The sequence below is a fragment of the Triticum dicoccoides genome, chromosome 3A (assembly GCF_002162155.2).
Source record: "Triticum dicoccoides isolate Atlit2015 ecotype Zavitan chromosome 3A, WEW_v2.0, whole genome shotgun sequence".
In the NCBI taxonomy this organism is placed as follows: domain Eukaryota; kingdom Viridiplantae; phylum Streptophyta; class Magnoliopsida; order Poales; family Poaceae; genus Triticum; species Triticum dicoccoides.
This window is the reverse complement of record NC_041384.1, coordinates 117744589-117762625: the sequence shown is the minus strand read 5'-3', so window position 1 is coordinate 117762625 and position 18037 is coordinate 117744589.

The following is an 18037-nucleotide window of genomic DNA, read 5'->3' as shown; positions in this document are numbered from 1 at the left end:
TGCATTGACATGAATTGATGGGCATCTCCCTAGCCCATTGATTAGCCGCGTCGATGTGAGACTTTCTCCTTTTTTTCTTCTCCACATAACCCCCTCAATATATTCTATTCCACCCATAGTGCTATATCCATGGCTCGCGCTCATGTATTGCGTGAAAGTTGAAAAAAGTATGAGATTACTAAAGTATGAAACAATTGATTGGCTTGTCATCGGGGTTGTGCATGATGAGAGCATTCTTGTGTGACGAAAATGGAGCATGACCAAACTATATGATTTTGTAGGGATGAACTTTCTTTGGCCATGTTATTTTGAGAAGACATGATTGCTTAGTTAGTATGCTTGAAGTATTATTATTTTTATGTCAATATTAAACTTTTGCCTTGAATCTTATGGATCTGAACATTCATGCCAAAATGAAGAGAATTACTTAGAGAAATATGTTAGGTATCATTCCACATCAAAAATTCTGTTTTTATCATTTACCTACTCGAGGACGAGCAGGAAATAAGCTTGGGGATGCTGATATGTCTCCAACATATCTATAATTTTTGATTGTTCCATGCTATTATATTATCAACCTTGGATGTTTTATATGCATTTATATGCTATTTTATATGATTTTTGGGACTAACCTATTAACCCAGAGCCCAGTGCCAGTTTCTGTTTTTTCCTTGTTTTAGAGTATCACAGAAAAGGAAAATCAAACGGAGTCCAATTGACATGAAACTTCACGGAACTTATTTTTAAAACGGAAGCAATCCAGAAGACTTGGAGTGTACGTAAGGGAAGCAACGAGGAAGGCACGAGGCAGGGGGGCGCGCCCACCCCCCTGGGCATGCCCTCCACCCTCGTCGGCCCCTCGTGGCTCCCCTGATGTATTTATTCCGCCTATATATCCATATACCCTAAAACTATCAGGGAGCACAATAGATCGGGAGTTCCGCCGCCAGAAGCCTCCGTAGCCACCGAAAACCAATATAGACCCGTTCCGGCACCTTGCCGGAGGGGGCAATCCCTCTCCGGTGGCCATCTTCATCATCCCGGTGCTCTCCATGACGAGGAGGGAGTAGTTCTCCTTGGGGCTGAGGGTATGTACCAGTAGCTATGTGTTTGATCTCTCTCTCTCTCATGTTCTTGAGGTGATACGATCTTGATGTATCGCGAGCTTTGCTATTATATTTGGATCCTATGATGTTTCTCCTCCCCCACTCTCTCTTGTAATGGATTGAGTTTCCCCTTTGAAGTTATCTTATCGGATTGAGTCTTTAAAGATTTGAGAACACTTGATGTATGTCTTGCCGTGCGTATCTGTGGTGACAATGGGATATCACGTGATTCACTTGATGTATGTTTTGGTGATCAACTTGCGGGTTCCGCCCATGAACCTATGCATAGGGGTTGGCACACGTTTTTTCATCGTGATTCTCCGGTAGAAACTTTGGGGCACTCTTTGAGGTTCTATGTGTTGGTTGAATAGATGAATCTGAGATTGTGTGATGCATATCGTATAATCATACCCACAGATACTTGAGGTGGCATTGGAGTATCTAGGTGACACTAGGGTTTTGGTTGATTTGTGTCTTAAGGTGTTATTCTAGTACGAACTCTAGGGCTGTTTGTGACAATTATAGGAATAGCCCAACGGATTGATTGGGAAGAATAACTTTGAGGTGGTTTCGTACCCTACCATAATCTCTTCGTTTGTTCTCCGCTATTAGTGACTTTGGAGTGACTATTTGTTCAAAATTTTGTTGAGCTTTAATACTTATAGCTCTAGTGCATCCGTTGGATGGCAATCCCTACTCGCTCACATTGATATCTATTGATGGGCATCTCCATAGCCCGTTGATACGCCTAGTTGATGTGAGACTATCTTCTCCTTTTTGTCTTATCCACAACCACCATTCTATTCCACCTATAGTGCTATGTCCATGGCTCACGCTCATATACTGCGTGAAGATTGAATTTTTTTGAACAAAGAGTCACTCCAAAGTCACTAATAGCGGAGAACAAACGAAGAGATTATGGTAGGGTACGAAACCACCTCAAAGTTATTATTTCCAACCAATCCGTTGGTCTATTCCTATAAGTGTCACAAACAGCCCTAGAGTTCATACTAGAATAACACCTTAAGACACAAATCAACCAAAACCCTAATGTCACTTAGATACTCCAATGTCACCTCAAGTATCCGTGGGTATGATTATACGATATGCATCACACAATCTCAGATTCATCTATTCAACCAACACATAGAACCTCAAAGAGTGCCCCAAAGTTTCTACCGCAGAGTCAAGACGAAAACGTGTGCCAACCCCTATGCATAAGTTCATGGGCGGTACCCGCAAGTTGATCACCAAAACATACATCAAGTGAATCACGTGATATCCCATTGTCACCACAGATACGCACGGCAAGACATACACCAAGTGTTCTCAAATCTTTAAAGACTCAATCCGATAAGATAACTTCAAAGGGGAAACTCAATCTATTACAAGAGAGTAGAGGGGGAGAAGAAATATAAGATCCAACTATAATAGCAAAGCTCGCGATACATGAAGATCGTGCCAAATCAAGAACACAAGAGAGAGAGAGATCAAACACATAGCTACTGGTACATACCCTCAGCCCCGAGGGTGGACTACTCCCTCCTCGTCATGGAGAGCGCCGGGATGATGAAGATAGCCACCGGAGAGGGATTCCCCCTCCGACAGGGTGCCGGAACGGGTTTAGATTGGCTTTCGGTGGCTACGGAGGCTTCTGGCGGCGGAACTCCCGATCTATTGTGCTCCCCAATCGTTTTAGGGTATATGGAAATATATAGGTGGAAGAAGTACGTCAGGGGAGCCACGAGGGGCCCACGAGGATGGAGGGCGCGCCCAGGGGGGTTGGCGCGCCCCCTGCCTCGTGGCTTCCTCGTTGCTTCCCTTACGTGGACTCCAAGTCTCCCGGGTTGCTTTCCTTCCAAAAATAAGTTCCGTGAACTTTTAGGTCAATTGGACTCCAAAAATAAGACGAGGAGAGCTTCATTTGGCTGGCCGAGAAAATGACCTATCAGTAATGAGAAATGGGCTGTACATTTTTAAAACACATCAAACCAGCAATTAGTTTCAAATTTCTTCTTTTCATTTCGATATTTTAAATTGCATTGATTTTTATGTGTGGACAATTTGTTGGATTTTATATTGATATACATTTATTTTTAAAATCAGTTTGAATGTGACTCAAAATTTCGGGATTAAAAATAGTTTGGACCGCACCGAAATATGCAAAATTTTGTATAATTTTTTAACCATGGCCACAATATGGGCTGTAATGCTAATAAAAAGAATATGAGCTCCAAAAAAACCTTAAGAATTAGCAAATGGGTTGTAAATTATTAGAAATAATGGCAGATGGGTTGTATGTTGTTTTCCACAGATTTGAGACTTTCCTAAAAAAAGGTTGACGCACAAGAAGTGACTGTTGGATTTCTATCCAATGGCCGTCGTGCTTCTTCAATCTCTGCTCTTCCTGCTCCAGCCGCTCAAACAAGCGCCGGCGGGACTGCCTGCTCCCTCCTTCCCGCGGCCGGCTGTGCTGCCGCGTAGGCCTCACCGCCCCACCGTACTCCAATCGCTGGCCTAGCCATCCCTCTACTCACCCACAGTTGCTGTTATTCTCCGGCTACGGCAGACGAACCAGTAAACCCTCGTACAGTCGTACTCCCCTCCGCGTGGGAAACAACTGCAGAGTCTTCCCTGCCTCCGTGTCGTTCCCTTCCTAGGCCTCGCCGTCGTCCACCACCCTGGTGCTCTCGGCGCGGCCTGGTCAATGTGGTCAACGACCGACATCCATCTGAAGTGGACTGTACATGGAGAGGCTGACAGCTAGGTCCATGGTCGCACGTAAGAAAATGCCTCCTTATTACGCGCAAAATAATGATTCCTTTTCACCTGACATCTGGGACCCACCAGAAGGGCCTCTGTATTTCACGAAAAAAACGTTACTGCCGCTGACAGCTCGGACCCACCAGCTATATCTTCGCACGCAAGGAAGTGTCTCCTTATTACACACAAAAAATGAATACTCTCCCTGCTAGCTGGGACCCAGTATAGTGGCAGGCTGACTTGTGGGCCTACTAAGTTGACGGGGACAGAGGGCTTTGTCAACTTAGTCAATATGCACGATTCTAGCTCCAGTGACCGTACGATGTCCGTCCAACGGCCGTAGTGCTTCTTCAACCTCTGGTCTTCTTGCTCCAGCCACCCAAACCAGCGCTGGTCATGCCTCGTGCTCCTACCTCCCGTGGCCAGCTGCGATGCGGCGGAGGCCTCACCGCCTCCTACTACTCCCACCGCTGGCCAGGCCATCCCTCTACTTACCCACACCCCCTATTATTCTGCGGCAACAGCAGCCTCACACCTCAGCGAACCAGTGAACCCTCATACTCCTCTATGTGTGGGCATCCACTGCCGCGTCTTCCCTGGCTCCGCGTCGTCCCCTTCCTAGGCCTCGCCATCGTCCACCGCCTTGGTGCTCTCGGCGCGGCGTGGTCAATGTGGTCAACGACTGACTTCCATCGGAAGAGCACTGTACGTGGAGAGGCTGACATCTGGGTCCACGACAGCCGCAAGGAAGTGCCTCCTTATTACGCGCAAAATAATTATTCCTGTACCTGACAGTGGGGACCCACCGGATGGGCCACCGTATTTCATGAAAAAAACGTTTCCCCCTGACTGCTGGGACCCACCAGCTACATCTTCGCATGCAAGGAAGTGCGTCCGGTAAAAAAAACGATTCACCCTCCTGACTGTTGGGATCCACTAGCTATATCTTCGCACGCAAGGAAGTGCCTGACAGTCGGAACCCACCTGGTCGAAGCGTATGTAGCATTGTCATTCTGGTCGCGAACGTGTACGTACATACTGGTCGATGTAGAGCGCGCACGTGTCGTAGTTGAGGCGCTCATGTAGCATGTACACGTACGTATATCAGCCAGTGTGCAAGAAAGAAAATACGGCCACGTACGTACATATGGGCGGGGTCTCGAACGCCTACTCGCGCATACGTACAACCAGGGCTCGTGTACATGGCTGGGTCAGAACGGAGAAACTGCGTCGTCGTCGTGTTCATGGGGAGCCAACCGGTTGGGTCGGAACGGAATGCATCGTCGTGTTCATCGGGAGGGCTTAGACGGAACAGCTGATGGAAACGATGCCTAGCATACCGCAGAACAGAGGAAACGACCTTGTTTTCGACCGACCACGTTCGAAACTGGATCTTGTTCATCGGGAGGGGTCTGGCGTACCGCAAAACGGAGGAAACGGACCTCCTACAGTCAAAACGGGGCTCCTGTTGATCAGGAGGGGTGTGGCGTACCGCAAAACGGAGGAAACGGACTTGTGTTGGAGCGCTACGGTCAAAACGGGGGTCCTGTTCATCGGGAGGGGTGTGGCTGCTACTTCTTGAGCACTGCGTTGGATTTCCCCGAAGAGGAAGGGATGATGCAGCAAAGTAGCGTAAGTATTTCCCTCAGTTTTTGAGAACCAAGGTATCAATCCAGTAGGAGGCTACACTCGAGTCCCTCGTACCTACACAAAAACAATAGCTCAACGCAACCAACGCGCTTAGGGGTTGTCAATCCCTTCACGGTCACTTACGAAAATAAGATATGATAGAGATGATAAATAATATCTTTTGGTATTTTTTGGTATAGAGATGCAAAGTAAATAAAGTAAAAGCAAAGTAAAAACAAAGCAATAGTAAAGTGATGGAGATTGATATGATGAGAAAGAGACCCGGGGGCCATATGTTTCACTAGTGGCTTCTCTCAAGAGCATAAGTATTCTACGGTGGGTGAACAAATTACTGTTGAGCAATTGACAGAATTGAGCATAGTTATGAGAATATCTAGGTATGATCATGTATATAGGCATCACGTCCGAGACAAGTAGACCAAAATGATTCTGCATCTACTACTGTTACTCCACTCATCGACCGCTATCCAGCATGCATCTAGAGTATTAAGTTAAAAACAGAGTAACGCCTTAAGCAAGATGACATGGTGTAGAGGGATAGTTTCATGCAATATGATAAAAACCCCATCTTGTTATCCTCGATGGCAACAATACAATACGTGCCTTGCTGCCCCTTCTGTCACTGGGAAAGGACACCGCAAGATTGAACCCAAAGCTAAGCACTTCTCCCATGGCAAGAACAACCAATCTAGTAGGCCAAACCAAACTGATAATTCGAAGAGACTTGCAAAGATAACCAATCATACATAAAAGAATTCAGAGAAGATTCAAATAGTATTCATAGATAGACTTGATCATAAACCCACAATTCATCGGTCTCAACAAACACACCGCAAAAAGAAGATTACATCGAATAGATCTCCACGAGAGAGGGGGAGAACATTGTATTGAGATCCAAAAAGAGAGAAGAAGCCATCTAGCTACTAGCTATGGACCCGTAGTTCTGAAGTAAACTACTCACAGTTCATCGGAGGGGCTTGGATGATGATGTAGAAGCCCTCCGTGATCGATGCCCCCTCCAGCGGAGCTCCGGAACAGGCCCCAAGATGGGATCTCGTGGATACAGAAAGTTGCGGCGGTGGAATTAGGTTTTTGGCTCCGTCCCCGATCATTTGGGGGTACGTGGATATATATAGGAGGAAGAAGTATGTCGGTGGAGCTTCGAGGGGCCCACAAGGTAGGGGGCGCGCCCTAGTGGGGGCGCCCTCCACCCTCGTGACCACCTCGTGGCTTTCTTGACGGAGGGTCCAAGTCTCCTGGATCTTATCTGATGAGAAAATCACGTTTCCGAAGGTTTCATTCTGTTTGGACTCCGTTTGATATTCCTTTTCTTCGAAGCCCTAAAACAGGCAAAAAACAGCAATTCTGGGCTGGGCCTCCAGTTAATAGGTTAGGTCCAAAAATAATATAAAAGTGTAAAATAAAGCCCAATAATGTCTGAAATAGTAGATAATATAGCATGGAGCAATCAAAAATTATAGATACGTTCGAGATGTATCAAGCATCCCCAAGCTTAATTCCTGCTCGTCCTCGAGTAGGTAAATGATAAAAACAGAATTTTTGATGCGGAGTGCTACTTGGCATAATTTCAATGTAAATCTTCTTAATTGTGGCATGAATATTCAGATCCGAAAGATTCAAGACAAAAGTTCATATTGACATAAAAATGATAATACTTCAAGCATACTAACTAAGAAATTATGTCTTCTCAAAATAACATGGCCAAAGAAAGTTCATCCCTACAAAATCATATAGTTTAGTCATGTTTCATTTTCGTCACACAAGAATGCTATCATCATGCACAACCCCGATGACAAGCCAAGCAATTGTTTCATACTTTAGTAATCTCAAACCTATAAACTTTCACGCAATATATGAGCGTGAGCCATGGACATTTACTATGGGTGGAATAGAATATAATGAAGGGGGATTATGTGGAGAAAAAAAAGGAGAAAGTCTCACATCAACGAGGATAATCAATGGGCTATGGAGATGCCCATCGTTGATGTTAATGCAAGGAGTAGGGATTGCCGTGCAATGGATGCACTAGAGCTATAAATGTATGAAAGCTCAACAAAAGAAACTAGTGGGTGTGCATCCAACTTGCTTGCTCATGAAGACCTAGGGCACTTGAGGAGGCCCATTGTTGGAATATACAAGCCAAGTTTTATAATGAAAAAATCCCACTAGTATATGAAAGTGATAACATGAGAGACTCTCTATTATGAAGATCATGGTGCTACTTTGAAGCACAAGTGTGGTAAAAGGATAGTAACATTGTCCCTTCTCTCTTTTTCTCTCATTTTTTGGGCCTTCTCTTTTTTTATTCCTCACTTGGGACAATGCTCTAATAATGATGATCATCACAGTTCTATTTATTTACAACTCAATGATTACAACTCGATACTAGAACAAAGATGACTCTATGTGAATGCCTCCGGCGGTGTACCGGGATATGCAATGAACCAAGAGTGACATGTATGAAAGAATTATGAACGGTGGCTTTGCCACAAATACTATGTCAACTACACGATCATGCTAAGCAATATGACAATGATGAATGTGTCATGATGAACGGAATGATGGAAAGTTGCATGGCAATATATCTCGGAATGGCTATGGAAATGCCATAATAGGTAGGTATGGTGGCTGTTTTGAGGAAGATATAAGGCGGTTTATGTGTGAAAGAGCGTATCATATCATGGGGTTTGGATGCACCGGTGAAGTTTGCGCCAACTCTCAATGTGAGAAAGGGCAATGCACGGTACCGAAGAGGCTAGCAAGGGTGGAAGGGTGAGAGTGCGTATAATCCATGGACTCAGCATTAGTCATAAAGAACTCACATACTTATTGCAAAAATCTACAAGTCATCAAAAACCTCGGTACTACACGCATGCTCCTAGGGGGACAGATTGGTAGGAAAAGACCATCGCTCATCCCCGACCGCCACTCATAAGGAAGACAATCAAATAACACCTCATGTTTCAAATTTGTTGCATAACGTTTACCATACGTGCATGCTACGGGACTTGCAAACCTCAACACAAGTATTTCTCAATTTCACAACTACTCAACTAGCATGACTTTGATATTATTACCTCCATATCTCAAAACAATCATCAAGCATCAAACTTTTCTTAGTATTCAACACACTCATAAGAAAGTTTTATTATTAATCTTGCATACCAAGCATATTTGGATTTTAAGCAAATTACCATGCTATTAAGACTCTCAAAATAATCTAAGTGAAGCATGAGAGAACAATAGTTTATATAAGACAAATCCACCACCGTGCTCTAAAAGATATAAGTGAAGCACTAGAGCAAAATTATAAAGCTCAAAAGATATAAGTGAAGCACTAGAGCAAAATTATAAAGCTCAAAAGATATAAGTGAAGCACATAGAGTATTCTGTCAAATTCCAAATCATGTATGTCTCTCTCAAAAGTCGTGTATAGCAAGGATGATTGTGGTAAACTAATAAGCAAAGACTCAAATCATAAAAGATGCTCCAAGCAAAACACATATCATGTGGTGAATAAAAATATAGCTCCAAGTAAAGTTACCGATAGAAGTAGACGAAAAAGGGGATGCCTTCCGGGGCATCCCCAAGCTTTGGCTTTTAGGTGTCCTTAGATTATCTTGGGGGTGCCATGGGCATCTCCAAGCTTAGGCTCTTTCCACTCCTTGTTCCATAATCCATCAAATCTTTACCCAAAACTTGAAAACGTCACAACACAAAACTTAAAGTAGAAAACTCGTGAGCTCCGTTAGCGAAAGAAAACAAAAGACCACTTCAAGGTACTGTAATGAACTCATTATTTATTTATATTGGTGTTATACTTAATGTATTCCAACTTGTCTATGGATTATAAACTATTTTACTAGCCATAGATTCATCAAAATAAGCAAACAACACACGAAAAACAGAATCTGTCAAAAACAGAACAGTCTGTAGTAATATGTAGCTAGTGCAAGATCTGGAACCCCAAAAATTCTAAAATAAATTTCTGGACGTGAGGAATTTATCTATTAATCATATGAAAAAATAATTCACTAAATATCACTTTCCAATTAAAAATTACAGCAGTTCTCGTGAGCGCTAAAATTTCTGTTTTTTACAGCAAGTTCAACAAGACTTTCCCCAAGTCTTCCCAACGGTTCTACTTGGCACAAAAACTAATTAAACACAAAAAAAACAACAAAAACAGAGGCTAGATAATTTATTTATTACTAAACAGGAGCAAAAAAGCAAGGAATAAAAATAAAATTGGGTTGCCTCCCAACAAGCGCTATCGTTTAACGCCCCTAACTAGGCATAACAAGCAAGAATAGATCTAGGTATTGCCATCTTTGGTAGGCAATCCATAAGTGGCTCTCATGATAGATTCATATGGTAATTTTATTTTCTTTCTAGGAAAGTGTTCCATGCCATTTTTTAATGGAAATTGAAATCTAATATTCCCTTCCTTCATATCAATAATTGCACCAACCGTTCTAAGGAAAGGTCTACTAAGAATAATAGGGCAAGAAGGATTGCAATCTATATCAAGAACGATAAAATCTACGGGCACATAATTCCTATTAGCAACAATAAGAACATCATTAATTCTTCCCATAGGTTTCTTAATAGTGGAATCCGCAAGATGCAAGTTTAGAGCGCAATCATCAAAATCACGGAAATCTAGTAGATCACACAAAGTTTTGGGAATAGTAGAGACACTAGCACCCAAATCACACAAAGCATAAAACTCATAATTTTTAATTTTAATTTTAATAGTTTGTTCCCACTCATCATAAAGTTTTCTAAGGATAGAAATTTCCAATTCAAGTTTTTCTTCATAAGATTGCATCAAGGCATCAACGATATGTTTAGTAAAAGCTTTATTTTGACTATAAGCGTGAGGAGATTTTAGCACGGATTGCAACAAGGAAATACAATCAATCAAAGAGCAATTTTCATAGTTAAATTCCTTGAAATCCATAATAGTGGGTTTAGCAATATCTAGGGTTTTAATTTCTTCAATCCCACTTTTATCAAATTTAGCATCAAGATCAACAAATTCCGAATTCTTAGAACGCCTTCTAGGTAAAGGTGGATCATATTCTGTCCCATCATTATCAAGATTCATATTGCAAAACAAAGATTTAATAGGGGACACATCAATAACTTTAGATCTTCATCATTATTTTCATAGGAACTAGAAGAACACGCTTTTATAAAGGCATCTTTCTTAGCATGCATCCAAGCGGTTCTTTCTTTGCACTCGTCAATGGAAATTCTCATGGCTTTGAGAGACTCATTGATATCATGCTTAGGTGGAATAGATCTAAGTTTCAAAGAATCAACATCAAGAGCAATTCTATCAATGTTCCTAGCCAAATCATCAATCTTAAGCAATTTTTCTTCAATCATAGCATTAAAATTCTTTTGCGAAGAAATAAATTCTTTAATATTATATTCAAAATCAGAGGGCATCTTATTATAATTTACATAAGAATTGTTGTAGGAATTACCATAATTATCAGAGGGATTACTAGGATAAGGCCTAGGATTGAAATTTTTTCTATACGCGTTGTTACCAAAATTGTTCCTACCAACAAAATTCACGTCCATAGATTCATTATTATTCTAAATCAAAGTAGACAAGGGCACATCATTAGGATCAGAAGAAACACTCTTATTAGCAAATAATTTCATAAGTTCATCCATCTTTCCACTCAAAACATTAATTTCTTCTATCATATGCACCTTTTTAGTAGATCTTTCAGTATGCCATTGAGAATAATTAACCATAATATTATCTAGGATTTTAGTAGCTTCTCCTAAAGTGATTTACATAAAAGTGCCTCCCGCGGCCGAATCTAAAAGATTTCTAGAAGCAAAATTCAATCCGGCATAAAAATTCTGAACAATCATCCACAAATTTAAACCATGAGTAGGGCAATTACGTATCATTAATTTCATTCTCTCCCAAGCTTGTGCAACATGTTCATGATCAAGTTGTTTAAAATTCATAATATCGTTTCTAAGAGAGATGATCTTAGGGGGAGGAAAATACTTAGAGATAAAAGCATGTTTGCACTTGTTCCATGAATCAATACTATTTTTAGGCAAAGACGAAATCCAAGCTTTAGCACGATCTCTAAGCAAAAAAGGAAATAGCTTCAATTTAACAATATCATTATCGACATCTTTTTTCTTTTGCATGTCACACAAATCAACGAAGCTATTAAGATGGGTAGCGGCATCTTCATTAGGAAGGCTGGAGAACGAATCTTTCATGACAAGATTCAACAAAGCAGTATTAATTTCACAAGATTCAGCATCGGTAAGAGGAGCAATCGGAGTGCTAAGGAAATCATTATTGTTGGTATTGGTGAAGTCACACAATTTGGTATTATCTTGAGCCATCGCGACAAACAAGCAATCCAACACACGAGCAAACAAGAGCAAACGGGCAAAAGAGGCAAATAGAGAGGGAGGATAGAGAGAGAGGGCGAATAAAACGGCAAGGGTGAAGTGGGGGAGAGGAAAATGAGAGGCAAATGGAAAATAATGTAATGCGGGAGATAGGGATTGTGATGGGTACTTGGTATGTTGACTTTTGCGCAGACTCCCCGGCAACGGCGCCATAAATTCTTCTTGCTACCTCTTGAGCACTGCGTTGGATTTCCCCGAAGAGGAAGGGATGATCCAGCAAAATAGCGTAAGTATTTCCCTCAGTTTTTGAGAACCAAGGTATCAGTCCAATAGGAGGCTACGCTCGAGTCCCTCGTACCTACACAAAAACAATAGCTCAACGCAACCAACGCGCTTAGGGGTTGTCAATCCCTTCATGGTCACTTACGAAAGTGAGATCTGATAGAGATGATAAATAATATTTTTTTTGGTATTTTTGGTATAGAGATGCAAAGTAAATAAAGTAAAAGCCAAGTAAAAACAAAGCAATAGTAAAGTGATGGAGATTGATATGATGACAAAGAGACCCGGGGGCCATAGGTTTCACTAGTGGCTTCTCTCAAGAGCATAAGTATTCTACGGTGGGTGAACAAATTACTGTTGAGCAATTGACAGAATTGAGTATAGTTATGAGAATATCTAGGTATGATCATGTATATAGGCATCACGACCGAGACAAGTAGACCGAAATGATTCTGCATCTACTACTGTTACTCCACTCATCGACCGCTATCCAGCATGCATCTAGAGTATTAAGTTAAAAATAGAGTAACGCCTTAAGCAAGATGACATGATGTAGAGGGATAGTTTCATGCAATATGATAAAAAACCCCATCTTGTTATCCTCGATGGCAACAATACAATACGTGCCTTGCTGCCCCTTCTGTCACTAGGAAAGGACACCGCAAGATTGAACCCAAAGCTAAGCACTTCTCCCATGGCAAGAACAACCAATCTAGTAGGCCAAACCAAACTGATAATTCGAAGAGACTTGCAAAGATAACCAATCATACATAAAAGAATTCAGAGAAGATTCAAATAGTATTCATAGATAGACTTGATCATAAACCCACAATTCATCGGTCTCAACAAACACACCGCAAAAAGAAGATTACATCGAATAGATCTCCACGAGAGAGGGGGAGAACATTGTATTGAGATCCAAAAAGAGAGAAGAAGCCATCTAGCTACTAGCTATGGACATGTAGGTCTGAAGTAAACTACTCACACTTCATCGGAGGGGCTTGGATGATGATGTAGAAGCCCTCTGTGATCGATGCCCCCTCCGGCGGAGCTCGGGAACAGGCCCCAAGATGGGATCTCGTGGATACAAAAAGTTGCGGCGATGGAATTAGGTTTTTGGCTCCGTTCCCGATCGTTTGGGGGTATGTGGATATATATAGGAGGAAGAAGTACGTCGGTGGAGCTTCAAGGGGCCCATGAGGCAGGGGCGCGCCCTAGGGGGGGCGCCCCTACCCTCGTGAGCACCTCGTGGCTTTCTTGACGGAGGGTCCAAGTCTCCTGGATCTTATCTGATGAGAAAATCATGTTTCCGAAGGTTTCATTCTGTTTGGACTCCGTTTTATATTCCTTTTCTTCGAAACCCTAAAATAGGCTAAAAACAACAATTCTGGGCTGGGCCTCCGGTTAATAGGTTAGTCCCAAAAATAATATAAAAGTGGAAAATAAAGCCCAATAATGTCTAAAACAGTAAATAATATAGCATGGAGCAATCAAAAATTATAGATACGTTGGAGACGTATCAGTGGCGTACCGTAAAACGGGACTCCTCATATCCACCGTCAACCCCCTCTAGCCTCCACGGGCTACTGTTCATCCACTGTCGACCTCCTCCAGCCTCCACCTGCGATTGTTCATCCACGGGCTCCTGTTCATCTAGCCTCCACCGCGCGCTACTCCATCGGCTACTGTTCAACCAGCCCTCTCCACGGGCTCCTGTTCAACCACCCCTCCATGGGCTACCGTTCATCCAGCCCTCCACCGTCTACTATTCATCCAGCCCTCCACGGGGTGGTCCTGTTCATCCTGCCCTCCACAAGTCCTGTTCATCCAGCCCCAACCAGCTCGATCGATCAGGGTCCTGTTCATCCAGAGGCAACACCACGGGGTCCTGTTCATCCACCCCACCGGGAACTGTTCATCCAAACCCCCCAGCAACGCTCACTGTTCATCCAGAGGCAGCATCGATCGTCTTCAGTTAGCAGCAGTAGCGAAGGAATCGCTCGATCGGGTTCAGTTAACAGCAATCGATCGATCGCTTGGGTTCAGTAACGCGTAGCCTGTAGTGCAATTGCTCGGGTTCAGTTAGAGCTCAATGCCTCGCTCGGGTTCAGTTAGAGCCCAACGCCTTGCACCCACGCACGTGCGTGTACGAGAGAAACGCGCATCGCTAGGCCCCGACCACCCACCGTAACCGAGAACACCCCGATATTTTCCTCGCCCTCGCTTCTACCATGGTTTTTTCCGTCATGGACGACCCAAAGAATGTCATGCAGCTGCGCCTTCGGCCCGCCCAGGATGAAAAGCCCATTTTTTGTCATGATTTTTTGTCATAGAAGTAGGACCCCACCACATCTATGATGATACCGTGTTTTGTCACAATTATTGTCATAGAAGTGTCATAAGTATGACATAAAATATTTCGTTCGGCCCAAAATGTCACAGATGTGTCTTTTTTTGTAGTGTATCCACTAAGGGTTTTAGTCCTTTAACTTTTTAAGGATCGCCTATAGATGTCCTTATGACTTGTTTATTTCAGTTCTTCACAATGTGATGCTCTATATGTGCAACTATTTGCCGTGCAGTTCAATTTCATCAATAACAGTTTCAACAATACCACTATGAATTACGATATTTGGTTGCTGTTAAGGATATTGTAGTTAACATGCCTTTTCATTTTTCAATTGTTGTTTTGCAACATGCATCGTACTGAATGACTAAATATGCAATCCCAGGCTACATAGCAACAAGGAAGAGTGTTACCTTAATGTTCTAATGATGTCTAGATATACATGTAATAAAATCTTATATAATGGGATGGATGGAGTGTTGTACTACATCATTTTTCAATTATTGTTTAGCTTCTAATATTAACTCGATGCTTTTAGGTACATATATCATTGCCAAAGATCTACACTTCGACCCTTTCTGCGTATGGGGCAATGAGATATTCATGAACCAGCATCAAGTGAGGAAACTGATAAAGATTGTTACTAAAATGGGTCAAAAGTTGTCAATCGAACTATTTGTTTACACTTTATGCAAGACAACAGTGAACTGCAGGATGGTAAGTAAGAACCATGTAGCCTTCTTTTTACTGCTCGTAATGAGTTGTGTTAGATGACAATATCTGAATCTTTTTTCTTTTGCAGTGGATCCTGAAGCAATTTACTCAAGATTACCTCTCAAACTACATGATTGGCGGCCGACCATCACAAGGGGTTGGACTAGAGTCCTGCATGCCTTCTGCATCCAGGAGAGCACAATAGGGCCATTCCGCTTCACCTTGTTCGGCAACTGGAATGTCTGTCACCTCTTTCTTTACCATCTGTAATAGTAAAAGTATAGAACCTTGGTACATCATTCTTTATTTGGTGCTTCTGTAATTCTTAAACATATGTACCTGTGAATCGGATAATGCATTGGTTGTTTGAACCTGATGGATATGAATAAAGCTATAGCCTACTTTCAAGTTTAAATTAGGTACAATTTTAAATAGCAGCAATTAAATTAGGGCGAAATTACGTTGTGCAGGTCATTACGGCACACACGGTTGGTAAAACACAAACGTTTGCGATATACACCATAATCCGAGACGGTTCACAGATAGGAAATGTGTGCAAGCATGCACACACTTGCCGTTTGCAAAGCGTGTGTGATGTCAGACACTATCACATACGGTGCAGGGAAACTAAATGTGTGTGATTGTCTACCTATCGTACACAGTTTATAATCATGAACTGTTTGTGATGTGCCAGGCATCGTAAATCTCCCGTGCCTGGAATCTGCCTAGAATCTGCCTGGAAAGCTCCCGTGCCTAGAATCTTCCTGGTTTTAGGTTAAACCACAAAACTCCGATTGCGATGGCAATGCGAGCACAAACGAGTAGCAAGGATGAAGCGTTTGGGATATTTGAGATATCGGAAACGGTTATATAGGGACAACTATATGCATCAAGGCTCCCTATCCCCGACGGTTTCTGGGTCGTGTGGGAAGGACCCCCGTATCGCCCACACTCACTTGGAGACGGTTCCAAATGCCGTCGCGGAAAGGGGTTAAAAACCGTTTGTTTAGGACCAACGCGTACCAGTGACTGGTTAGCTCGTAGAAGCAACAGTACCAGCGACCCCGGCACCTCCGAAGCCAGGGACGACAATGGAAGGCGGTGACGTAACAAGCTCAAGTGTCGAAATAACAATGAAGAAACCGAAGACATAACGGTCAACGCCGGATTCAGCGGCTCTAAACCAGGTCAGCGAAAGAAGCCATTCAAAGGAAACAGGGACATCCCATCCAATTTAGACATAATACTCGATCGGCCTTGCCAATTCATGGTACCGCCGACAAGCCTACAAATAATTCCAACAGAAACTGTTGGGTCTTCAAACATGCTAGTAAGTTAAATACCGGGCATAAGGGGAAAGGGCCGCCAAGCGAGGATGATGATGAGCCCCGCCCACCGAACACTGGGCAGAAGAAATTTCCCCCCGAGGTAAAAACAGTGATACGTCACTCATATCCCCAAGAGGGAGCGCAAGCGCGCGCTAAGGGACGTCTACACCGTAGAGCTGGTCGCCCCAAAATTCAATTCTTGGTCGGCTTGTCTGATCACCTTCGATCACATGGACCACCCGACCAATATCCGTCATGGAGGTTCGGCAGCCCTGGACCTCGATCCAGTCATCGATGTATTCCATCTCACTCGAGTCCTCATGGATGGCGGCAGTAGTCTTAACTTGATTTATCAAGACACTGTTCGTAAAATGGGTATTGACCCATCAAGAATCAAGCCTAGTAACACCACCTTTAAAGGAGTGATACCAGGCGTAGAGGCCCGTTGCACGGGTTCATTAACGTTGGAAGTAGTCTTCGCTTCATCGGATAGCTTCCGAAACGAAGACTTGATCTTTGACATTGTCCCCTTCCGTAGTGGCTATCACACATTGCTCGGACGAACCACCTTTGCCTGCTTCAATGCAGTCCCGCACTATGCTTACTTAAAGCTCAAGATGCCCGGACCGCGTGGAGTCATCACATTAAATGGTAACATGGAGCGCTCCCTTCATACTGAGGAGCATACCGCGGCCCTTGCGGCCGAGGTACAGAGCGGCCTCATCAAGCCGAACACTTCATCGGCCATCAAGCCCCCGGACACTGTTAAACGAGTCCGGCCTACACTACAGAACGACAACTTGGTGAATCCAGGGCTGGACTAGCAGTTCCGCCTCCGCCAATCACCCCATCTAACCGCGGCATACGTACCACATGTGCATAACTACACACTTAAAATACCTTGGGCAATGACGGAGGCACATTGCAAACGAGGTTCATAGTGCAGATCGACCCTATTTGGACCTTAACCTCTTTCCCCTTCATTTTCCCCCTCTCATATTACAGGTTAGTTAAAACCTAATCGCTTTATGGTCGTACAAGGGCTCTTTCCCAGGCCCCTTTTATATAAACGATCATCGATTGCTCCTCTCAAAGGATCTTGCACCAAGGCGAAAGCGGCGCAGACGTGTGGCAGGGTGTCTAGGGATCTTCAAGACCACCTTTTCTTTTTAGGCCCTATATACAGCTTTCCCTTGTTTAACAAATTCTCGGCATGTAAAATAGCCTTGATGTTTATGGCATTATCTATAATAGCACGTTTTGATGTATCAATCAGATTATAATGGAAACATTTTTTCACCAACCCTTGTTCGGTATTAGTTTATTTTATAATCTGTATTCCCTCTTTGCGTCAGATTGCCATATATACTATGGTACAACTTAAATGCCAGGGGCTCTATTCGGCCACATATATTTTCAAAAAG